We start from the raw sequence: 27,852 nt of genomic DNA, 5'->3' as shown, positions 1-27,852 counted from the left end.
AAAACTAATGAGTCCGTTACATTTAAGATTTAAAAAAAAAATGTGAGCCGTTAGCTATGTGAGGACAGCAGTAAAGAATATAGCCACCCCTCGTGGGTGTAATAAGAGGCGACTAAAGGTTAACACAGTTCCACTACCACCTTAGAACTAAAAAGCCGACCGATGGCGGGATAACTATCCAACCGTTGGCTTTGAAATACACTGGCCGAAGACGGGCAGCAGCGTTTTCGGTGCGACAAAGCCAGCCCCGCGGTCACCAACACGCCTGCCCAGCGTGGTGACTATGGGCAATACACATGTGTTCACGTCATTTTTGGCGCGAACTTGTGAAGACCTATGTCCAGCAATAGACTGCGATAGGCTGAAATGAGTGTGAGCCGTCACGTGACCTCTAACAGATGTGAAACATCGAAATTATTTTGTACAAGTAATAGGCATTCAATTACAGGAACTAAATATGTCATAATGAAAAAATATTATATGACGAATTTACGCCAGAAAATTATGACAGTTTATTTGATAAACATTTATTTTTTTTATACATACATAATATATGTTTGATTATATGTATGCAAGAAGTAATAAATAATAATAATAATAATATATTTCATCGTATAGCGTAACGATGCGTCGCCACTGCCTGTAATTTGAGGATTTTTTTTTAAAAGCCAAACAGACTTAAAGTTACAATAGTTCCCAGAAACATTACGCAACAACATGAAATATATCCGACTCACCCTGAGCATACAGACACAAACGATACAAACACAACAAACACATTTACTACATTTTATCGATACAAATATTTGACATAACCGGTGCTACAACTCGAATACCAATATCGTTATCAATTGCGCCAACACAGTGAATCTTCATCGTCGGCAAAGCATAAATAGATACAAATTACACAAATTACTATATTATATATAAAGTTACTAGCTGATCTGGCGAACTTCGTATCACCTTATTTTTTTCTGAAATATAATAATAACATAATATATCAAAATAAAATATAGCCTATCTTTTAAGTTGGATCGAACTGCACATGGTGTGCGAATTTTATTATAATCGGTTAAGTGGTTTAGGTGTCCATTGAGGACAAACATTGTGACACGAGATTTATATATATTAAGATATACAATGATACAAAGCACCGTTAAAGTTTGAACATATTTAATATTTGACATAATACGAAGGATTGGCGACATTTATTTTTCAAAACAGGTCAACGTACTCCATTCAAGTCTTAACATCAAACGTTTCTTAGTAGAAACCAACCTTATTTTTAAGGAAATAAGATTTACTTTCGCATGTATATAATAAATATTAATCAAACATAAGAAACATAAATAGAAGCAAGCTCCCTAAAGTATCATAGTATCGGATTAACAACTCAAAACGTACGGACGATATCGTACATGGATGTGTTAATTCAACGGAGGAATGATAGGAAATTAGGGTTCCTTCGGTGAATAATATTTTCGAATTAATTATCCTTAATTAATCTTAACTATCGCTATATTATATGTACAAAAAATTGTAAAAAAGGTTACATGACCTTGTCTCGTTATTGACTTGTTTTAATTTTTACAGAACATACCTAACATATATACCTATAACTAACTTATAGATAAACTCTTCATATTACAAACAATTATTATAATTTGTTTATATAACAAATGAGTAAACAGAAAATCATTCAACTATTCCTCCATTTTATGAAGAAAGACTAAAAACAATACATAACCAATTCGTATGTAAAAAATGCTTGTAAAATTCCCTCGAATAAATCAATCATTAAAATTAACAATACCCAAATAAATAATCGACATTAATTAAACAAAACACACTTGACCATCGAACTAAACTAATAAATATCAAAAAAAGGTCCGTTACTCAATACTCGGCCACCGCTATCTTGTAGAGATGTATTTAGGTACATTCGTTCCAATAAATATACTGGTAAAGTCAAACTTCAAACTAATAAATTTATAGTAAAATTAAGACGTATAAACGAGATCTAATCTCTTCCTGTGATTTATGTAATGGAGAGATTTATTTATATATTTTTTTTCTTATAAAAATGTATGTTGACTCTATTAGGAAATGGGGTTCTTAAGCTGCTTGGTGTTTTGTCGTCGATAGTTGTAATTACATATTTTTAACGGAATCGTACCGACAATGTGTTTTTTGCGAGTTGGTTTATATCTGCACTATATTGTATATAGTTATTTATTTGTGTAAAACATAATAATATTATTGCCTTCGAAAGAATACTAATTTATAACGTTGTACATTACGAAATGTCACACTGTGACCTATTTCTGTGGATACAGATCTGTAACCAAGAAGTCTACCAATCTGGCAATTTCTTATTAAATTTATATTTATTACAATCTTGTTTTTATATGCTTTATATGTTATAAATGTACCTCTAAATGTCCCACTACTGGGCAAAGACCTATTATATATATAGGAGGATGGTTGCAGTGTAATTTATCATACTACTCCATTGTAGATTTGGCGAGTAATCCTATATGTAATGATAGCTGCTCGTATTAGGTATATGATGATAACAACCTACATAGAGAAAGAGTGAGAGGGATATGACAGGCTGAATCGATAACAACCGGAACTGACGTCTTTACGTATTCTCCAAGGCACGATGGGAAACCCTCCCGTAGATACACGATCCAAAATGAACCAAAAATACTACTATCTAATTCGAACTGGAATCGAATCCATGGTCACTATCCTTAAGGCGACTATTCATACCACTATAGTAGAATGGTTGTCATTTAAGTATTCCGTTATTTTTTTTCAAATTGAAATGAAAAGAAATTATTTTAATATTTCATTGGTCCTGTTTAACAGTTACATAACTTTGGTCTCAATCCATATTATCAATATAACTAGTGCGAAGCGACACGTGTGTTGTCGCTAAAAAACCTGTATCCAAACATTTTATATTTAAATTACTTTTAAATTTATTTGAAATTAATGTCGATAAAAGATTTATTGGAATTATAATTTCAACAAATTTATTTTTTTATCTGATTAGGAGCAATTCTTTAATGTATTGGCTGTCGAATGAATAATATAACTGTTTACGATTCTAGTTACTAAGTATATAATTATATGACAATACTCTGAGTCATTGCTATATCTACGAATGATAATATAAACAAGAATCCTACAAAAATATACATAATATAGCGACTCAGAAAACTAGCTTCAGATTTTTTTTTTCTTTGTATGCGACGCTTCGCTCCCGTTGAAGTCGAACACCTCAAATGAGATACAAGTTAGTATTCAATGAAAGTAGTATAAAATTAGTATTAAATTAAAGTGATTAAAGTTACTATTTAAGCTTGTACTATCACAATACTGTGATAAAACAGATAAACACGAACCTAAGTTTCATTATATAAAGTAAAAAATGAAAAAAAAAATGAAAAAAATATTTATTTCAGTACCATGGAGTTATACATTGTGGTTGATTCCCTCAATTAGGTGCAGAAAGCACCTGAGCCAGATGGAGTCGCTCTTCCATTATAAACTAAATACTTAGCGCGAAACAGTACTTAGCGCTAATTCATACTAAAAAATAAGTGAGTTTATATACCTTGCAATTTTATCCCTGCTTATAACCTACAATCTTTTTATATAAGTCGGCAAACAAGCGTTCAGCCCACCTGATGGTAAGCGATTACCGTAGCTTATAGACGTCTGCAACACCAGAATAATGAATAATAATAAATAAATATTTATGCAATACACACACGGTCGTCTGTTCCTAAAGCCTAAGCAACTTAATGCTCGTGTTATAGGTAATAGCCGCCTGGTATATAGCTACATTTTTTTTTTCGATAAACATACTTATAAATAGTATTTTAGCGCTATTTAGCGATAAGATCGCCTTTGTACATCTTGTATTGTATCTTTCTTTATATGTGTCTGTATTTTGGTGTACATTAAGAATAAATAAATAAAATAAATAGTACATATATAAATATATAAATAAATATTTATATTACACCCAGACTCGGGGTGGGAATCGAACCCACAACCCTCGGAGCAGAAAGCAGGGTCACTACAAACTGCGGAAATGGGCTAGTTGCCCACCCTATGCCCAGGAGCTCTGGTTACCATATTCACCAACAGGAATACAACACCGCTTGAAAGCAGTATTCCCCCTCTCTTCCCATGGGCGTCATAAGAGGCGACTAAGAGATAACACAGTTCTACTACCGCCTTGGACTTTAAAAAGCCGACCGATGTTGGGATAACCACCTAACTGCTGGGTTTGAAATACACAGGCCGAAGACGGGCAGCAGCGTCTTCGATGCGACAAAGCCAGAACTGCGGTCACCAACCCGCCTGCCCAGCGTGGTGACTATGGGCAAAACACATGAGTTCACTCCATTTTTGGCGCGAACTTGTGGAGGCCTATGTCCAGCAGTGGACTATATTAAGCTGAAGTGATGAAAGCAGTATTATTTAGCTGTGATCTTCTGTAAGGCTCCATATTTTAAGCAGGAAATTTCTTGCTGTGCCCTACCTCAGTTCTTCATAAATAAACTTTAAATACACTAAAATTATATAGCCAAATAATTACATTTAAATGAAACAAACGAACACTTTAGTTTATTTTGATACAAGCTTCATGTCTTTTGATCCTTGAAATATATAAATAATAAAATATACATTGGCTAATACACCCAGGACATCGTGGCACTAATGAAAGCCATTAATTCTAATAAATTATAATGAGAATATCAAACAGTAATAAACGAGCTATCGATAAAAGTACTATCACGCTAATAGATTTGAAGCTGTTGCTTTTTATTAATTTAATTTTTAATCGTTTTAATGATGCATTGGGCAGTCCTCACTGTGGCACGCTAGCGGTTACGTTTCTCATACATGATAAATAGTTGTATATGTCATACAGATATTTCTCGTACACTGGGTGTTTTAGTTTGCGTTATGATTGCTGATAACCGATTTGGAATTAAAATACGATTTGCGGACTTTGAGTATGTTATTTATTAAACTTATTTAAATTTAAATTAAATATAATTATTATTTATTTTTTGTTTTTTTTAAATGGTTGTTCTTAATACCACAAAATGTAAAGAAAGGTCAGTGTAAATAGTCATAATCGAGTCACAAAAAACTACAAAACAAAAAACTGTCAACAAAAATTCCGTTAGCTCGTCGAACGGTATCTGTTGTAAAACAAAACAAAAAAACGTTTGACGCAACAGGACTGCGGCCCTTGTGTGATCCTTTAAAAAACTTAACAAGTAGATCGTAAAAATTTGGTTCTTTATCGTTTTGTGCGAAATTTCTTTTCGTAAAAAAAAAAAAATACAATTTTGTTCGTATTGCGTTCGTCCGCTCATTCGAGATTTATACTACTTTTACTGATTGTTTCTCTAACGGTTATATTTTATCTTTGTTTATTATTGCCTTTGTTCTTTTTTTCTGTAATTAAAATTGCTTTATTTGAAAGAAAGTTTTATTGTTTGTGACATTTCTAAAAATGTTTCTTATCGGGTGAATGCTCGCGCGAAATTTCTTTTTCGTAACGGTGTCCCTTTTTCCTTTGTCTAAAATCAAATTGTTAAACAAATTTGTAAAAAAACGTAGAATATACAAAGCATGTGCAAATAAAGTTTACTCAACTCCCAAAAAAAACTAATACATAAAAAAACTAGTGTGCTTTATACCACACGACTGGAGTAAAACTGACGAAACGTAACTCTTTCTCTTTCTATCTTCACTAAATTATATTTCCCTCTCAACCTCCATTCGCCTCGCCCGATTTACTAACTCCACAAGTCAAGCTTGCGTAAAGAAGTTTTACTTCGAAAAAGATATGCGTAATTTGTGATGGAACAAAACTTTATAAAATATTTATTTATCCTAACTTAACGTAGGCTAAGCCGGGTGAGACATCTAGCTTATTAAACAAAAATCATGATTTATATTAACACTTTAAGAGTCTTATAGCAGCGTTAAACGTCTCATTGTGACTCGACATTTGAAAGCAGTTGCGTCCTTTGTCACGAAGTACCTTAATTAAGAACTGTGATATTTTTTTCCGCCTACCCTCCCAATACTCATAAAATCATTATTATCTTTATGACCGCTGCATATCATACTGACACTATCGCCTTTTACTAACAATCTTCATCTTCATTTTTCTAGTACTAATATAATGGTGACGTGTAATAATAATCTATGTACCTTATAATCCAAGGAGTTGTCCAGGCTAGTCTAGGCTTATTTTATTGTGGCCGTTGTTGTGTGTTTCCTCAAAACTCAAGTTGTCGTCCATCATCATCATGTATCGTTTTTAGGTAAGTGGAATGAATAGATTTATTGTTTTTTTTTATTGTAATAACTAATTGCATAGTTGCTGACTTTGGTCGACTTAAAACTAAAACAAAATTTAACCACTGCTTACGTTTCCATCAAAATAAAAAGTACATTTAAAAGTACATATTAGGGTTGTCTGGAAGAGATTGCTTTGCATGTTGCAGTTGTAACTACATTTTGTTTAATTTTATTTTTGTACTGCTGTTTTTTTTTTTCTTTTTTTTATTATATGCAAGAAAGTAATAAATAAATAAATATTTTGTGCTAGCGAATTTGAAATTTAGAAATCTCAGCATAAATGTGACTTTTAAAGCTAACACTTAAAAACATACAATTGAATGAGTCCTTCTTTTTTATGTTAGTGAAAAAAGACAACTGATGCCCATCAAAACGTACTTTAGAGACTTGATACAATATTTTTTCCCCCTTTTATTTGTTAAAGATAAAAGTTACAATTTTTTTATCGTAATTTTGAAACGGACGAACGTGTTAGAATTTTACTAAAATTAGCGTATTATTTGGCGCAGGATTACATAGTTGATAAAGATGTGTGGACTTAGTGACGCTGTATTTCATGCAAGACATTATAATTGTGTACTAAAACACAGTTTATATATTAATTTAAAAAGAGTAACTGCGCAGTTTCTTACCGATTTTTTTCTGCAAAATCTACATTCCGAATCGGTGGTAGCTTTCATCATTACATCATCATCATCATCATTACAGCCTATACAGTCCACTGCTGGACATAGGCCTCCACAAGTTTACGCCAAAAATAATGTGAACTCGTGTGTTTTGCCCATAGTCACCACGCTGGGCAGGCGGGTTGGTGACCGCAGTACTGGCTTTGTCGCACCGAAGACGCTGCTGCCCGTCTTCGGCCTGTGTATTTCAAAGCCAGCATTTGGATGGTTATCCCGCCATCGGTCGGCTTCTTAAGTTCCAAGGTGGTTGTGGAACCTTGTTATCCCTTAGTCGCCTCTTACGACACCCACGGGAAGAGAGGGGGTGGCTAAATTCTTTAGTGCCGTAGCCACACAGCTTTAGTTTTACAAAAATAATAAACACCGTAAAATTTTAATTTGTAAAATGACGATTTGTAAAACGACGGTTCTTGAGGCCATTTTGGATTGCAAAAATTAAGTCACATCAGTTTCGCATTTGTAATCTGTGGTTAATGGTGTTCTAATCTTTTGTCAGTTAAACCTAATACTTTTTTAAATATATAAATCAAAGTGCTAAGTTCCCTTCGAAAACATATATTCAAATTTCGAAGTGTTGCAGAGTTCTAGAATAAATCGAAAACTGATTCAAGTATTCATTTATTACTAGTGATCACCCAGTGGTCGATAATTAATTTACATTACAAGTTTGAACATTATTAAAGTTCTGTTATCAAAGACAAGATTATAATTCTATAATAATAAACAAAAGAGTATTATGCGTGTGTATGTCAAATACATGGCAGTGTGTGTAATGTTTGTTTTTATTGTTTTAATGTATTTTAATGCATAATTTAAAAAAAATAACAGGATTCTGCACTCATCTATATAAACTACAATTGTACGAAATGTCATACTCCTCCGTCCGCGTAATTTTCGAAAAAACGGGTAGGTACAAAGTTTTTGCTTCACGTATTAATATATAGATTTAATATTCGCGTTCATTATATTTAAAATCAATTTATTTCTATCATTCATTATACCTGTTTACGGTTAGCCATTATAATAAGCTACAAGTACAGAAGAAGCGATCGATAATTTACTCAGATGTAAATCAATATAAGTAATGAATATTTAAATGTTTATACAAGTTGAACTGGTATATATTTACAAATGAATATGGAATCCTATTTATTCATTTATGTACATAAAATATTTATATACAATTGCACTTACATAAATTATATTATGACATATATAATTAATTATATAAGTGTGTATTGTTTGCTATGTGATAACAAACAGAGCCTGGTAATTGTAGTGCAGCGTGGGATTAAGTTCCAATCCATCTCCTGCGTGGAGAAAGAGTATTATGCCCAGCAGTGGGATGTTACAGACTGAATGCGTATGATTATAAAACTATTTTTTTTTCTATTTAGAATTGATAAAGATAATTGTTTTTGCAGGCAAACGAAGAAAAACCGACTTCAATTATATCGACAAGTACCTAATACAACGTAGGTAAACGAAAAAATTGTCAAGTTAATACGCATTATCAAAGATTACTCCAAAATTTGTAATCAGATCTCGATGAAATTTAAATTTGACTACATGATAAACATCGGCTTTCGATTAAATTAAAAATCATTAAAATCGGTACACTCAGTAAAAAGTTATGCGGATTTTCAAGAGTTTCTTTCGATTCCTCTGGGATTTCATCATTAGATCCTGGTTTCCTTATCATGGTACTAAACTAAGGATATCTCCTTTCCAACAAAAAAAATATTTATCAAAATCAGTTCATAAGCGACGAAGTTATCCCCGAACATACATAATATATATACGGTCGAATTGAGTAACTTCCTCCTTTTTTGAAATCTGTTAAATAAATATAGAAAGATAACTCATAGATCAATCGGGCTGTAAAAATGAAAAAAGAATTATGGACGATGTAAGTAAAATTGTTTCAGCTGTGCCCCTACTAATTTTATCCCTAATTATATCTAATACTATTTTATTTATTTAAAAAAAATAAACCCAGCTATATATAGCATTTTACACTATGTTGACATTCTATAATAAAATCTTCATGATATCATTTTATATTTCAGTCACGAACATACGACATATAATACATTTATTATTATAGATTGTATATTAATACGCGCATTGCGTTATTAGATAAAGAATTAGTAGAATTTGTAAAACTTGAAGTAAATATTTTATTTAAAACTATATCCTTCTAAATTTGAAAAATTAACTTTTTTCCAATATTATTAATAATTTAATCATCAAGATGCGAATTAACATACACATTATTATTTTACCGTCAACAATGGTGAAAAATTGAAAAGTTTTAAATCATCTAACCAACATAATTATGGTTTATAATATACTTTTTAAAATCTCGACAATAGACATAATACCCATCGAAGTGCAAGCAATAATATCGTCCTTAGCTCTAAGCTCGTATCAATGTATGGGTTCATTATTAAGTTAAAGTTCAATCTCCCCACTACATACCATAGCGTACGAGCGTTAGAAAATGAGACGGATATACATCGAAAATGATATGAGTGAAAGAGACGGGTGTATAGATAGAAGGTACGTTAGACGCAAGCCACGCCCCAAGAGCTATCGACTGTGTGTCCACCTCTGGGCTACGAATGCATTCGTGCGCGCGCGCCGCCGCAGCAAGACGTCCATCGATTCGGATAAATTGGAATGATCCTGATCTAAAGGCGTGCTTAGAGTAATACGCGTGTTCAGAAATGTATATTTGCAAATCTGTTAGCGCGGTACTAGAAAGTTTTATAGTTTGACTTAGTTATGTTTGAACAAGGAAAGTGACTGTGATCTCTGAAAAAACGCTGGTTTCAGGGAATCCGTGACGCTTGTGTACTGACTGTGAGTGATTGTGGAGTTAATTGAATTTTTTTGTTTACACCAAAGATAAATAAGGTGAGTCGGATATTTAATATTTAGTTCATTTAATTTTATTTTATTATTACGATTATTATTATATTTATTTATTACGAAAGTATTTTTTTTTAACTAAAAAGCTTTACACAATTTAAAAGTGTTCGTTATATTTTACGATTAATTTTAATTTAATAAACGATTATTCTCTTAATTTATTAACATCGATATTGACACTACTTGTCTGATTATGAGATGATTATTATTAAATGCTTCCAAAAACAAACATATCACAAAATAGAGATATATAATACCTTTAATAAATTCCTTGCTAATACTAATATTTCATATAACTACATAAAGAAATTAAGAATAATATTTATTTGCGACAGTTAATTATAAATGTACAAGGTAATTGAAATATATATAGATACTATCGTAATACCTATAAAATTTATTAAATATAAATCCCAAAAATATATTTAAAATTAGAATTTAATTTAAATCATATACTTTTAAAAAGGGGTTTAGAAAATCCACACATGACGCAGAATTACGCTTCATGCTTCAGTCTGTAATATCCCACTGCTGGGCATCTCCTCTATCCTCTGTAGAAGTATCAGAGCTTAATCAACCCGCTGCTCCAATCGAGCTGGCGCAGAATTAATCCTCTTTAAAAGACTTAAACGCGCTCCTTATCGAAATCAGTCCAACCTTTTATAATTCAAATTGTAGTCTAAAAATATATCAATCTTGAATCTAATACTTTTTTATAGAACATAATTCTTTACTAATAATAAATTATGAGACTTGAAATTTTTTTTCATCGTCATACAATTATAATTATTTTATTTTTTTATCAAAAATACGTTACGTTTATAAGTTATAACTATTATAAAAAAATAATAAATATTAATAATTCATATGACGTGTGAATTTTTAACTATGTTACAATAATACTCAGTTCCGTCTCTAACTACGGCTTATATTGCTATTAATAAATAAATTTAAGGTAATTATAATATTTATAACTAGAACATTAAAAAGAATAATATTAATTATGTTTAAATTGCTAAGTAATTACAAAACTAACTTTAATTTATAATAAATGAAAAATATCTTGTCCCTCGAAGCATGTTGTCATAATTATATCTACATTAATTTCTTATTACAGAAGGTATCCAAATAAAATTAAATAATTTTTACAAAGTCCTTTCATCAAAACTGTTATAGGCTACATAATATCATGCTATGACTAGAAGGAACACTTACAGATAATTTCATCCATGGAATATGAAATACACACCAAAGCAAAAACAGCCAGTAATTATTTTAAAATTAAAACAATATTAATATGTTAATAAGCCAATAAAAACTTTTTATTAATCAACAAAAAAATTAGTTAAAATACTTAAATCATTTGAAATAAATATTTATAACAATTGTTAAAGACACAATTGAAACAAAAAGAACTAATAAATTAAATTAATTGTGTGATAATAAGAGCACGGCGAAATAATGCGTGTTAATTTATTTTAATGATCAATAAAAAATGATGTTATCATTGTATGTAAAATATACACAAAAGATACCCGTGAAATAGTTAACAATATATGTATTACTAGCTTCTCGGTTGTGGCTTTGCTGGCGATTTTTCTTGTTCCGTTTTCTCGCATTTAAACATAGCCTATGTCATTCAGTAATACTACATAACGTACTTAGCATTTTTCTTCGCCTCGCCCGATGACACATTTCGTAACGCTCTCGTCTTTATTATATTTTTAATATATGATATATAATTTTATTTATTATAAAATATTAAAAATGTTTCATATGTTACTTATGAAGATATAAAAAAATACCAATCTGTCCGAATCGACATTATATATCATTTACAGAATTTAAAATATTAAATCGGCACCCGTACTCAAATCTCGTGGACATTATATACATATGGCAAGAAATTAATACTTAATTTATTAAATTTTGTTTCCGTTTAATTCTTTTAAAAATTAATTTAAACTAACATAAAATAATACCAAACTTAACACTATAACAAATACACATATTTCTATAACTTATTATAAAAAGCAATAGTAAAAATAATAAGTATTTATAGAAGCAGTTATTTCCCTTAGCTACAAATTAACTCCACCCAAAAAAACCGAACCTATGAACGCAACATGCATCAAAACCTTTAAATATTGGATAATAATAAATTCATACAAGTACACCGTCGACCCATTTAATAATCAATTGAACAATTGACCATTATGTTCGTAATATTACGAGTTATTAAAAAAAACAACGATAAAAACAGTATTAATGCATACAATAAAGCTCGTGGGAGAAATTCCCACATGGTTATATTATATGACACAAAAAAAAACTCTGTGTCATTCGTGCTTTAGGCTTAAATATGTAATGAGCGTGGCGACGAAACACAATAACGATTGTTGGAAAACATTATAACTCGCAGATAACGCGAATTTATGACGGCTCGCTAAATTGTGATAGGTGGCGCGGGTCAGATCCGAGATATGTTCCTTAGACCAAGGATCTTGCGAAATACACGGCATTCATTGTTTAATTGTTATATCTTTGTGAATTTTGTACATTTAATTATTATTTGATATTTATATGTATTTTATTAAATGTGGAACAATTCAAATTTTATGTGTGATTTAATATAAAACAATCGTTTAAGGTTTGTTTATGTAATATTGAATATTTAATACACAAGAATCTATTTTATATTTCGTATTTTTCAAATTCAGTCTAATTAAAACTTCAATTGCTAAAGTAAATAAGATTTAATTATCTTCTTAACAATAATATATATAAAAATAAATTAAATAAATATCTATGACATACATACAAACAAGCTTACGGCTCACCTGATGGTAGCGATTACCGTAGCTTATAGACACCTGCAACACCAGAAGCATCACAAGCGCGTTGCCGACCCTATCTCCAATTCCCCCAGGAGCTCGTCACCTTACTTACCAACAGGAAGACAACACTGCTTGAAAACAGTATTATTTAGCTGTGATCTTCTGTAAGGTCGAGGTACTACCCCAGTCGGGCTGCTAAATATTTTGAGCAGGAAATTTCCTGCTGAGTTACTCAGTTAACTCGTTTGTTCCAAAGTTAAGCAACTTAATGCTTGTTATAGGTAACAGCCGACTATTATAGCTAAATATTTTTTTTCGATAAATACATATAAATAATACTTACTTAAATGAATACATAGATCACACCCAGGCTCAAGGCAGGTATCGAACCCACAGTCTCCAGACCAGAAATTAGTGTCACTGCAAACTGCGCCAACGGACTAGTCGAAAACTTTTACTCATCATCATTCATCATTATCATTACAACCTATACAGTCCACTGCTGAACATAGGCCTCCACAAGTTTACGCCAAAAATAACGTGAACTCATGTATCACGTTATTATTCACTCATATCTTTTACTCATAATAATGGAAAAATATACGAGTCAATACTACTATTATTATTAACATTGATGTTTCAAGTTTATACTTAAATTGACGAATTTATTAAATATTATATGCTTAGACAATTTTTAATATCATATCAAAAATCGACCGTTCCAGCTGGGATCGAACCTGCAGCTCCGACTTACCATACTTACCGATTTACCGACTTATTATATGCATTATATGCATTGATTAACTAGGAATCAAAAATATTAGACAACGCGTTAGCGAAACGGTCACAGTACTTACTGGCTTATGGCTGTAGCGCTGGCGATTACGTGTTTGACCGCCATGGTATACATTTGGATTAGCCATACAGATGTTTGCCATTGGCTGGGCTATCGCGTTTTTGTATTGTATATTTCTATCCCCCGATACAGGAATTAATCCTGATTGGAGACCGATACCATGACAGAAAAAACTTTTACTACATCAAAAACTCTGTATGTAATAATACTGTGTTAGGTAAATCATTATTCTCGAAAATCCTTAAAATATAGCACTAATTAGTAAACACTTTCTCATTTGAAAATCCGCGCGTCATTTATCAAAGTCAACGTTTTAGGAAGCTGTTTTGAAATCTTTTGTGAGACACTAATTACCGTCAATTACTTAAAATCGACCGGCTTGCCCCATCGACTTCTAAACGCCATACAATCTGTCGCAATCGACGATTCGACCTTTATTTCATTTGGAAATAAACGAAATTTTCAAATAGCTCATTTCTTACTTTGAAACAGGGTTTAACCATGTCAAGTACAAGTTACATGATTAACAAACTTTTAAAATGCTATTCACTAAATAATTCTGTCAAACTAAACTAACCTGAGCGTATGGCTAGGAATTATTATTACTACTACGACGATATTACCCAGAAACGACTACCGTACCATTACTTCAACAATTAAGATAATAAAAACGTAATTATATTTCAGTATGACCACAATATCAAAAATTATACTTATAAAACAATGAAACGTGAACGGTTAATTATGAATGTTAATAAAATCGTTACAGGCACGAAGAACATCAAACTAATACAACAAGAGGTGTGTCCAGATCGGGAATTCAGAAACATAAAAAGACAATAAATATCTGACCTGCTAATATCATATTAAATTATGACATTATAGCGTTAAAGAATCGAAGATCTTTTGTTTGTAACGTACGATTTTAATTTATTACGTGTTAAATTACAAACGAAATATAATCATTGACATTTTATAATCGAATGACTCGATATGGTAACAAATAAATAAATAAATGACTTTCATTTACTCGAATACACCGTTGATGACTTAGTGTGTGTAGACTTAGTGACCCTGCTTTTAATCAGAAGCTGCGGGTTCTATTATGGTCTTAAGTCTGGATGTAATACATATTGATTAAAATATATGCGTGTTATTTTATGTATATATATTTACATATATATTTATAACTAAAGTATAATAATACTTTATTTTACAAAACAAAAAGATTTACATTTGTACTTAGATGTAGCCATAAAGCAACTTTCACAGTAATTATAATTAGGATGCCTCTAATGTCATACTAGGAAAACCTGTGTTACGGCAAGCAGCGCCAAGCCCCCAGATAATGAAAGTATAGCTTACTTAAACAACACATAAAAACTGATACTGTTATCTTACGAAAGGTAACTCTCTCTCTTTTTATATTCACTAACTTATATCTCCCTCTCAACTTCCGTTTCCCTCACCCGATCACACTTTTCGTAACGCTCACGCATTCACCTACTTACTCACGAAGTCATGCGTACGTAAAGAAGCTTAATTGCAAATCCGTATTTATATCAGATATTTGTTATCTTTAGCACAGATATTTAGTTACTTAGATCTTATCTTAGGAAAAGATGACTGTATGTGTGTGTTCGTGTAATTAAACAACAATTTAACGGTTTCCCGCGGGATACAATTCTGTGTCGGATGTACACACACAAATACTCATAAAACTAATGTATATACAGAAACCGATAACCATCTGTGGCTTATCATACACTGATCAATGAATGGGAATCGAATTCGCGACCGCGCGCGTTAAACTAACATACTCGTAGTTATCTATACTAATATTATATAGCTGAGTTTGTTTATATGCTTGAACGCGCTAATTTCAGGAACTGATGGCCCGATTTGAGAAATTCTTTCAGTGTTAGATAGCCTATTATCGAGGAAGGCTATAGGCTATATATCATCACGCTAAGACCAATAGGAGAGGAAATCCAGTGAAGAATATTTCAAAATCGTTTTTTTTTTTCCTTTCTACAGCTTTCGCTACGTACTCTGCGTAAACAGTTAAAGTTACGCAAAAATCTTGTATGACAGAATTGTTCCCATTCCACGCGTACGAAGTCGCGGACAGAAACTATTAATTTATAAAATGATATTTCGAAATCGCTTTTGAAGCCTACTTGAATAAAGAACTCGATATAAATTTTACCTATAAACGTAGTTTGAGCTAACAACTATGGAAATGTTAAGCAAATCATGTCATGCTTGGTGGTAAGAAATGTCGTGACAAAACAAACACGTGTCGAGAGAAATCCCTGCTCATATTGATAAACTCCCTTCCCACTTGCCAATGGAAAAAGAGACATTAGTCTACCAGTGTCATACATAGATTTACTTACATACAAACAAATAGTTGTAATTGTATTATCCATCTTTCTACTATTGATTAAATGTATCTGTCCTTGTGAGTCATCCCCACCGTGCCTCGGAGAGCACATTAAGCTATCGGTCACAGGTTATCATTACTACCTGATAGCGATTGTTACTATAGTAAGAAGTATATTCGCCAACCTACCGTATTGCAGCGTGACGGAGCAAGCTGCGAACCTTCTCCTACATGGAGAAAGAGCTGGCTGACTTAAAGAATTGATGGCTAGTTTGATTTGCTTATAAATCGATCAGATTACTTGTAAGTTTACTATTAAGGCTGATTCACACTAGATGCTAGGTGTACATATTATATTATCTAATTATCATATAAAATATGTTTTATAAAAAGTATAAATGCTATATTTATCACATACAATCCACGTATGAATTGATAATCAAACACTAAACCGTCACTGAATTAACATACGTGTGTAAATAAAATTGATTAAGATTAAAATATTCATCTTGTTTACTACGATTATATGTGTATTTAATTAAATTAAACTTTATTCAAGGAGAATTTAAAAGCGATTTTGAATTATCTTTTGACAAAAATATGTAGTTTTTTAACGTGACGCTATCACTGTACAAACCGCACTTAAATAATTCCGTTAAGATAAATACAGCACACATCATCATCACTTCAACCTATCACATTCCACTGCTGGACATAAGCCTCCACAAGTTTACGCCAAAAATGGCGTGAACTCATGTGTTTTGCCCATAGTCACTTCATTGGGCAGGCGGGTTGATGACCGCGGGCTGGGTTTGTCGCACCGAAGACGCTGCTGCCCGTCTTCGGCCTGTGTATTTCAAAGCCAGCAGTTGGATGGTTATCCCGCCATCGGTCGGCTTTTTGAGTTCCAAGGTGGTAGTGGAACTGTGTTATCCCTTAGTCGCCTCTTACGACACCCACGGGAAGAGAGGGGGTTTCAGTTGAAATTGATGTACAATATATTTTAACACAGACACATAATAACTGTATTTATGCTAGAATACCATTCCGTTATCATATTCTAATTCGATTCAATCATACCTAAATTATCAAAGAAAACTCTTTGAATATTTTGCTATAAAATTCTCTAGAATATAATCATTAGCAGTAAGCAAATTTACAATTATTACAGCTCTGTAAATTGAACTTTAAAAAAAAATTATAAAATTAATAAACGGTTTTGACTTGACACAGGTTTTCTCAAGTTCACATGAACATCAAAATACCATAAAATTGCACGAACGAAGTCGAAACCGTCGATTGTATGCAAGTTTACTGCAGTGATTATATTTTTATGTCTTATGTCATGGGAAACTTCCGGGTGGCTTAACATTGGTACACTGGTACACTGGGACATACAAAATAGCAATATAGGTACAACTTCATTCGGGCGAAATCGTGCGCTGTCGTGAGCGCTCGGAGAAAACATGGTACACCCTATTCGACTTGTCTTTTAAGGTAGGCGATAGACTTCATACTTTTCAATTACATGTCTGTAAGACTTTTGTGTCTTTTGAATTTCTTTTGGTTTTTATTTAAATAATCAATTTTATTTGTTTTTACGATACGTATGTACGTATCAAACATTTTTTCACAAGATAAAAATTATTTTTTGATATGTGTCCTTAAAGCACACGTTTTCTCAATCTTGTTTGTCATTTTTATTCTAAGCTTATAGCAAAATAATACGTAAGATGTAACAAGAATAGAAATACTAATAAATGTACATTCATTTTATTTTATTTTTTTATTTTTTTTATTTTATTTTATTTGGGAAACTTACAGCTAACATTAACAATAATATAAATTATAAAAACAGAAGGCCATTGACAAGTTTCCACGTGTAGCAATAAATTAACAATAGTGTTGTATTTGACGAGTAGGAAATTAAAATATTAATTAACAGTATTCATAAAATTGTTCATAAAGAAAAGAAAAAAAAAATCATCATCAGCCTGCTGGACGTAGGCCTCCTCCAATATACGCCTTAACACCCGACAACCCTTTTTAGCCAGCCACTAACAGCTACACACTTAAAGTACTTTAATAATTATTAATAAAAAAAACTTTGTATATTATAACATTGTCTTTATAAAGTCTATCGTAGTTTGTCGCAGATGTGTACAACCCCTAAACCCATATACATGAACGACATTCTTGTTTACGATGCAAAAGCACTTACATTTTATTGGGACTTCGTGATGTCCCCACTATAAAAACGTCATTTATCAAATATTGATGCCATTATAGACAATATTACTTAAGTCTAAAAGCCAAATTTGTATAATGTTTCAATACTCGCATAATTTCGCTATAAAGTAACATATCAACTGAAAGTTAATGCAACTTTAACCCGGGAACGAAAACGAGTAAATATTTATTGTAAAGTTTCTCTTTTAATCAATCGAACTCCTTACCTTTATCATATATTACAGATATAATTACAATCGTAACATTGTATTAGTTCCTTACGACCAAAGATCATAAACTTTTGTATACTTTCGAAATATACAAAAGTTTATATACTCCTTTGTCGTATAACACAGAAATAGCTTACATTATAATTCACAAGTAAGAATATCATAGCTTACTTAATTTTTTTTTTTATACAACTAGGTCAACAAGTAACAAGCGTAAGGCTCACCTGATAGCAAGCGATTACCGTAGCTTAGAGAAGCTTGCTACACCAGAAGCACGTTGCTGTTGCCATTATGAAGGTAGTATTAAAACTTAATAAACTGTATTTCGTACAATAAGAACATTATAACTATTAACTCTCAAATAACGTTTTGCTTTACTCTTTGCATGCAATAAACAATAATTAATTATAACGAATATTTCAATTTCAGTTTTAAAACTATTAAATTAGCCAACAAATATGCAAACTATCACATATATTTATTTCCTAAAAAACACACACATAAATCACCAACAGAAAAAACCATTCCAATCACTATTCCATCGACACTAACTGTAATTATTAATAAGCTCACATTATTATTAAAAAAAAACAAGACTCGTGACCCGAGGTCGAAAAACAATCGAACAGATAAAACGTTAACTAATTAAAATCACACGTCACTTAACAATATTATTAGTAAAACATTATTAAGTAACCTTTTTTCTGTGTCTCTTATTTCAAACGGTCAACCCCAAGTAGCGTGTAATCTGTACATCATTAATTACAATAGCGTCAAACTTAACGACTATTAATTTTAATTAAATCGAATCATTACTTATTATAAAATGGTACAAGCTACAAGCGGATAACACTATCGCTGAATTCTTTTTCCTACAATTACACATGCAAAACCCTAAATTGATGATATGTTAATTGAATATTTGAATAGTCTGGAAGTGTTTTATTCATCATTACATCATTACAGCCTATACAGTCCACTGCTGGACATAGGCCTCCACAAGTTTACGCCAAAAATAACGTGAACTCATGTGTTTTGCCCATAGTCACCACGCTGGGCAGGCGGGTTGGTGACCGCAGTACTGGCTTTGTCGCACCGAAGACGCTGCTGCCCGTCTTCGGCCTGGGTATTTCAAAACCAGCAGTTGGATGGTTATCCCGCCACCGGTCGGCTTTTTAAGTTCCATGGTGGTAGCGGAACTGTGTTATCCCTTATTCGCTTCTTACGACACCCACGGGAAGAGAGGGGGTGGCTATATTCTTTAGTACCGTAGCCACACAGTACACTATTACTAAACAAGTAATTAAGATCAATAAACATTGATTTGACAAAGATTTTCAACTTATTATGTGGTGGGTGTGGTGTAACATACCTTAATTAAAACTTTATAAAAAAATTAAGACTGCTGTTCAATTTACCTACAAATGTAATATAATTAAAATACCTATTAAACTCTATCACTCACTCTCCGCACCATACACACGATTATTCGAAGATGATTTCTATCATTCCGTTCGCATGACCCCTTGCATCACTCAACAATCTCTAATTACACTGTAGCGAAAATTTGATGGTAACAAACAAATTTAAATTTACACCTGACAACGTATCATTGACCCACAAATCTTTTACTTTCTTCAAATAACTAACCGCATTAATAACTTTGTCTGAGTTTATATTTAATTTGTCAATGTTACTGTTGACAGGCTTGTTATTACGTTTTGTAAATGTATTTATATTTTTTTTCTTTTTAAGTAATCGTGTTACGTTACTTGACATTCAAATGTCACGATGATGTACTCCGGTGTTAGACAGGTGAGCAGAAGAGTGTGAATTCAGCTTATCTGAACTTAATTGACCTATTCAATTTTTCACTTGTTTTTCCTCCATTATATGAAACGGTCCATTGCTGTGTAAAGATCACTTCTACAATACAGCTAAGGGATAATTACAATATCAGTAATAATGATAATTATCAGTTATTTACGCCTGCTCTTTTAAGGACCTACGAACTAGGACCGGACGAACTTTTACGTTAAGAATACCTACAAATTGCAAAAAATAAAAGATTATAAAAAATCAAAGCAGAATTCGAATCCGCCATCAGTCAGCATTCATAAGACTTTCGCTACCACTATACGGTTGCCATACCAGAGTGGTATGCTATGTGTTATACTGTATTACGATTCAGCTTGTAACATCCTCAACAACCATCTAATCAAGCATTCTCAAACAAGCCTTTTTCTCCGTGTAGGTGAAGGATTGGAGCTTAATCCACCACGCTGCTCTTATGCGGATTGGCGGATATATTCTGTATTATGAGTAACGATCGACATCAGGTGTATACAATAACGACCGAGACCGACGGCTTAATGTGTTCTTATACTGTATATACTTAGGTGTTTCAATTATAAAATGGTATAATGATAATAGTGTTTCCTAGCAAACACATGATAAGCATCGGCTTTCGATTAAATTAAAAATCATCAAAATCGGTACACCCAGTAAAAAGTTATGTGGATTTTCGAGGGTTTCCCTCGATTCCTCTAGGATTCCATCATCAGATCCTGTTTCCTTATCATGGTACCAGACTTAGGATATCTCCTTTCCAACAAAAAAAAGAATTATCAAAATCGGTTCATAAACGACGAAGCTATCCCCAGACACACATAAAATACAACGGTCGAATTGAGTAACCTCCTCCTTTTTTGAAGTCTGTTAAATAAAATCAACAACTTGCGCGTTATTACACGCATTCGTGATTACATTTAATCCCCATCTGTGCCTCGCGGTTCAACCTGAGTAATTTGAAAAAATAATTGCCTATAGAAATATTCAATAAATGGGTCATGCAAGACAACATTTTTTTTAACCTGGAATCAGTAGTTCCCGAGATTGGCGCGTTTAAACAAACAAACAAATTTTCCAGCTTTATAATATCAGTGGAGATTTGCTCGCAGAATTTGTTTAATTAATTCACATCTTTCTGGGCGGGAGGTACTCGGGCACGGTGAACACAGTTTTCTCCGCGTAAATCCCGATTTCGCGGGAACTCCAGGATAAAAAGTGGCCTATATATCGCTCCAGAACCTCCTCTATCTTCTAATGAAATTACCATAAAAATCGATTCAACCGTTCCGAACTTTAGAACCTGCTATTTTCCCGAGGGTTTCATAAGAGGCGACTAAGGGATAACACAGTTTCACTACCACCTTGGAGAATTTATATTTATTTTGTCCTATTCATAATTTTTTTTTTATAATATTCTTAATATTAATAATATTTCTAAAAATATTCGTTAATATGTATTATAAATATAAAGTTAATTAACATGATATGCATAAAAATTGTCACAAAATACACAAAATACGTTTAAAATTTCTGTATTTAAGTAATGCAAATAAATAATTTTTCAGCAAAATGTTTTCATAACTTTTTACGCGTGAGCTATCGGCGCCGTAATGTCTACGATCGTGTGCAGAGTATATTTACACTTTACGATTAAAAATCAACATTTAAGCGCTAATATATTTAAAAATATATGATTTGGAACGAAATTCTTCAAACAAAATATGTAATTTTTAATGACTATTATACATTTTTAATTATCAAAAAAGTAATTTTACGATAAGGAATATAAAAGCTTATGTTTAATTTCCGGTGTTGATTTTTTCGAATTTTTCTACTATAAATACGCAAAAATACGCAAAAATAATCTTAATTAGATGTTAATATTGTAATTTAACATTTAATTGAAATCAGCGAAGTGCAAACTCACTACACAAACGCGGGGATAACATCTACTAAACTGTAATAAATAATATAATTAGGCTAATAAATTTTAAAGTTATGACACCTCTTTAAAATAGATTTAAGAAAATGTAAATTACTTCTTTTTTCCAACTGTGCGTAGGTGTGAAGTGTTTGTAATTATAAAGTAGTTAAAAAATATATTCACAGTATACTACAGTTTATGTTCTTAGTTTATATTCTCTCTAATACACTTAAATCTTTCTGGTTTTTTTTTCTTATTTATTTATTTAGGTAAAACAGTAGAGTCCGCCAAAAGACTCGACATATTTTTGTAATAGTTATGAAAGCCTCAACTTTTTAAGATTTTTCACTTCAATAATAACATTAGAACACATTTAAAATCATTTAATGACTACAGGCTTTACTGTTTTGTCCATTCATCTATCCATTCATCAAAAGTTTACAATTCTTCATAACTTATTATAAACCAACAGGACATGAATTGTTATTACTCCTAGAATATATGTAGATAGAAAATAGTGATTTTACAAGAAGTTTTATTAAAGGTCTGCGAAGGTTATTACAAGTCTTTTGTTTTAAAAACAAACATATCAATTTCATTTCAATAAGGAACATGGCTGTAAAAGCTAAGTATAACTAATCTTCACTTTTTAATTAACATCGAAACTCTCAAGACACTTCAATTTCCATAAAACTCGCAGACAATGTTACGTAAATAACTCATGCAACAAATAGGCCTACTAAGGACCCGTTACACGCAATACGTGATAAATTTAAAAGTCGTAACATTAAATCGTGTCGGTCACGCGTCGGACGCATCGAACGCACGCATCGAGTAGCCATAACTCGGTTGACATTTACTATAGAATTTCAATTTTACGACCGTCTTGTCGTCTTGTCTATGATTGATTTTCACAAATAACACCTGACCATATTGTTCTGTCAGAGCGTCGAGATTGCCTCGAGGCGATTTCGAAGCGAATCTCCGTTTTCTATTCCTCATATATTATATACGGGGTATTAGTTTTGAAATAGCAGAATAGTCTTTTGATATGACAAGCGACGCCCTGTATCGCAATGTGTATTGAATTGAAAAACGGTTCTGTGTTCGAATCAATTTATTTCGTTACGATGGAGTTTTAATCAAAAGTTCGTTGTGTCATTACTGTTTATAGAATTTGCTTCGACGCGAATAAATGTTTATGAAATTGATTTTGTTGTAATTTGTGTATAAAGGCTAGGGATTACTTAATCAAATATACTTTTCTAGTTGAAGTTATACTTTTGGCGCGTTAGGGCAAAATTAAGAGAGTAAATTACGATGCGCGCGCACACCGTCACGAAAAAAACCGATACCCTTATGTTAGCTAGTCAACAAAGAAGAAGTTAGCAACGTGAAGTTAGCTAACCTATAAAGCATAACCTCTTACGTGCGTAAATAAGCACACACACAATTTTTTCAAATGTAGAAATAAATATGAGAATACAGTAGTCAAATTATACCAACACATGTATCGTACACACTTTAAAAGTTCGCGTGTCAGCGATCTGGAAACACCTACTCGTTGCTACAAGGTATATGGATTCGTTTTCCACTTATATCTTATGTCTGTATAGGCAATAAAGATGTATGTCTGTGCGCTTGTTACTGTCTTGTGTACTTACACGGCTTTTGTATGTATAACGTTTATTTCGAGCAAAAAAGATTTACCTGGTAGAACTTAATACTGATATAATTCAATACAATGGAAATTCTTTTTGGATTAGAGTAATGAAAGATTTCTACGCGGCGAAAGTTCAATGACTCTTAATTTTTTTAATAAGCATAGTCATTTATTTATCTGACAAGTTACATTTAAAACATTATCTGGAAAATTCCTTACGGGCTCCTAAAGTAAATTATCGTTATAAGCCATCACCGCTTGTTATGTTGCACAGTTCGTAAGATAGTCTAGCGTTATAAAAACTTCCAAAAATAATTTCAAAAAAAATCTTAATTATTCGTAAAGATAATTGTAATCTTAATTTATTTCAAATTTAGATAAAATTTAAAATATTTTATTACAGAATTACGCATATTGTCGGTCAATTTTATTTTAAAAGAGTTATTTTTCCCAAAAAACACATTAAATTCTCCTTAAAACTTACCAGAAAACCTATAAAAATATTTTTATACATACATTTATTTTATCATACCAATAAATAACTAAGACGCCCGCGATAAATCTCAATAAATTAACGCTAAGTTAATTTTACTATCTCGTATTATTATAATAAATTCGTTTTATTTTAATAGTAAACTTGTAAAGTGTATAATTAAAAGACGGCGAATAATGTTTTATTAATAACAATGGCACTACGTCACACCGACGCGTACCGTAATTATATAATAGTGTACAAGATCAAGGCGTTACAGCGGTAGCTGTAATGTCATCGAGAACATTACAACGTTGGTTCGGTGTAATATTAAACTGTCTTTTAATTGTGTTTTGATCGATTCAGCCTGTAGCATCCCACTGTTGGGCCTTTTTCTTCGTGTAGGAGAAGGATTGGAACTTAATCTACCAATCTGCTCCACTGCTGGTTGGCGGATATGTTCACTACTACGAGTAACGATCGCTATCAGGTATCTATGATAACAATGGGAGCGACAGCTTGACGTGCTCTCCAAAGCACGGTGGGGAGACCCACAAGGATAGACATCCAAACCGGAAAGAAATATTTGTACAAATACAAATATCCATTCGAAGCGGGAATCGAACCCTCAAACCGTCCATATTTTAGGCGACGACCACCACACCAGAGCGGTTGTTACTTGAATTTACTATTAGTCAAAAGAAAAATTGTTCTGTTATATTTTAGATTTACTTATTGCCTGATGGTAGGCGGTTATCATAGTTTTTAGATGGCTATAATGCCAGTAACATTACAAACTCATTAACGTCCCATCTCCAATGTCAACACAGCTCATCCACAAGAGCTTTTGCTACGTTTATCATCATAGAAACACAACACTGCTTCAGAATAGTATAAGTCATCTATGATCATCTGTAAGGTTGGAGTACTTCCCAATTAGGTTGCTTAATATATTTTAATTTTATCCTATAATTATTAATTTTGTTAATTAATTTACATTGTATTATTTTATTCTTAAATTTATTGTAATAATTTAATTTTCATTGATTTAATTCTATATATTTTTATAATGAGATACTCTCATGTAAGCTGTGTGTGCCTATAATTGAGGTAACACTCAATTGTTTGTACCCTGTGCTGATGATTATAGTGAATTTGTTAGTGTCTACCTTGTTGGCGCATTAAATAAATAAATGAATAAATAAATAAATAAAAATAAATATTTTGAGCAAGGTATTTCCGAGGTCTACTATTAAGTCATTATTAAAACGACTTACTACAAAGACTCTTAATATCAAAGTTACTTTAGTCCATCAAAATGATCTCTAGCTCAAAACATAAATCTTCAAATTTTCCTCAATATCAAATCGCTACTTATGTGTTCAGTAAAAAACTTTAAAACACGGTAAGTATGTAGCTTCTGACTTGATGCGTAAAATCAGTTTTTTATGCATTTTTATTAGATAAATCGCTGATTCGAACCCATTACACCGCAATGTCACGCTGACGTCGGCGCGTGCGTAACGTCCGTGGATAATTACAAGCAAGATCAAGGTTGCGGTGCGGTGTGAGTGGCAGGCGCGAGCGGGGAAACAAATATATTAATTAAAAATAAACTAAGCTATGTATATTTAATAACGTATTATTATTAATACATTAATGAATAATCTAATCTATCACTTAAATAACTGATAGCACAGAATCAAGTCAAATGATAAAATAAAAAAATCGCCACATACTCAACAGCTTCCCGTAAAATGTACGAGTTCGGGACACATAATAACTATGACAACATTCTAAACGGCCTAAGTATATAAAGTACCCGTGACATTTAGCGCACAAAAATTTGTTGTAATTAATAAACCGAGGTATCCGTTGATATTTCTGATGTCATATATACGCTCAAAAAATATAATCCTTTTTTAGCTGTCAGGCTTGTAGTTTGAAAAAAATTGGCTACGGTTGGCGCAATTTGTAGTATTTATACATTCAGTACTAGGGACTAAGGGTTCGATTCCCGACTCAAGTCATTTACGTTTATAATTTTTAAAACACCACTATACCCGCTTACGCTCATACCTTGTTATAAATACATTAAATGCCATGAGAAGTGGAGCGATACTTTTTCACTCTTATCCACAAACATAATGCGCTATTGTTACCTATTACGTGTTTTGATACACACGACCTTTGAGATATAATTCTTCGTATTAATTTCGCTCTTCAATATGAATTTCTGCCTTAAATTTAACTGTGCACTAGTGTAGTGGCGCCCGACCTTAACACTGTTGGTTGCGGGTTCAATTCGTGCTCGAGATGGATATTTGTATTTGAACAAATATTTGTTTCCGTTCTGGGTATATGTCCTTGTGAGTCTCCTGACCACGCATCCAAGAGCTTTTAAGCTGTCGGTCACGGTTGTTATCATAAACATCTGATAACGATTGATCTCTTAGTAGGCAATATATCCGTTCGCAATGGAGCAGCGTAATGGATTAAGTTATGGAGAAAGAGGCCCGTGCCAAATAGTAGGATGTTACAGTCGGATTTTATGAATTTCTATCCATTCTATATCTATTGCGAAGTATTATTTAAGTAGGTTTAATTCCTTCGCCAAAGGAATTGAAATTAATTCTATGCTATTAAGTTATAAAAAAAGAAAAAAGTTTGTTTTTATTCCTTATATTTGAAAAGTCTTTCATACTTACGATAAATCACGTTACAATGAATTGTTTTATAGCTTAAAAGCATCATTACACACCACGCACACACACACACACACACACACACAGAGAGAGAGAGAGAGAGAGAGAGAGAGAGAGATACATAATTCAAAAATGTTATGTTACATAATCAAATGTTAACACAAAGTTACAAACCTATTAACGGATCAACATCTATGTAAAAATCCTAAACACATAATGATCTAATCGAACGATCTAACCACAGCTTAAACAATACAAGCGTTGAGTGTTAACCAACATTAAACAATATTAATCGTGTGTTGTAACAGCTCTCGACCAAAATACAACGGTGATAAAACAAGCTTAATAAAGTAACATCGAAACGCAAATATCAAACTTACGACATAGTTAAGGGTTTCTTTACAAGTTCGACGAAAATGTCTTAAGACAGATATATATGTTTTAGACTACCAAGGATACTTCATAGGATATTTCTATTTATACTTATTTAATCATTAACAAATTTAATGAATTAAAGATGATATATAGGCAGTAAGTACGTTCCCTTTCCTTCTTAGGAATTCTGTCTTAAAGGGAAGTAAAATGGGCGATTGGTTTACATAAAAATCGTTGTTTTTGAGATGAAAAGACCATTATACTATTTTAGCATTTTTCACTAGAAACAAATAAATGTG

This window comes from Melitaea cinxia, chromosome 14, assembly GCF_905220565.1.
Source record: "Melitaea cinxia chromosome 14, ilMelCinx1.1, whole genome shotgun sequence".
NCBI classification, from domain to species: domain Eukaryota; kingdom Metazoa; phylum Arthropoda; class Insecta; order Lepidoptera; family Nymphalidae; genus Melitaea; species Melitaea cinxia.
The sequence above is the reverse complement of the archived record's forward strand: the minus strand, read 5'-3'. Positions refer to the sequence as shown.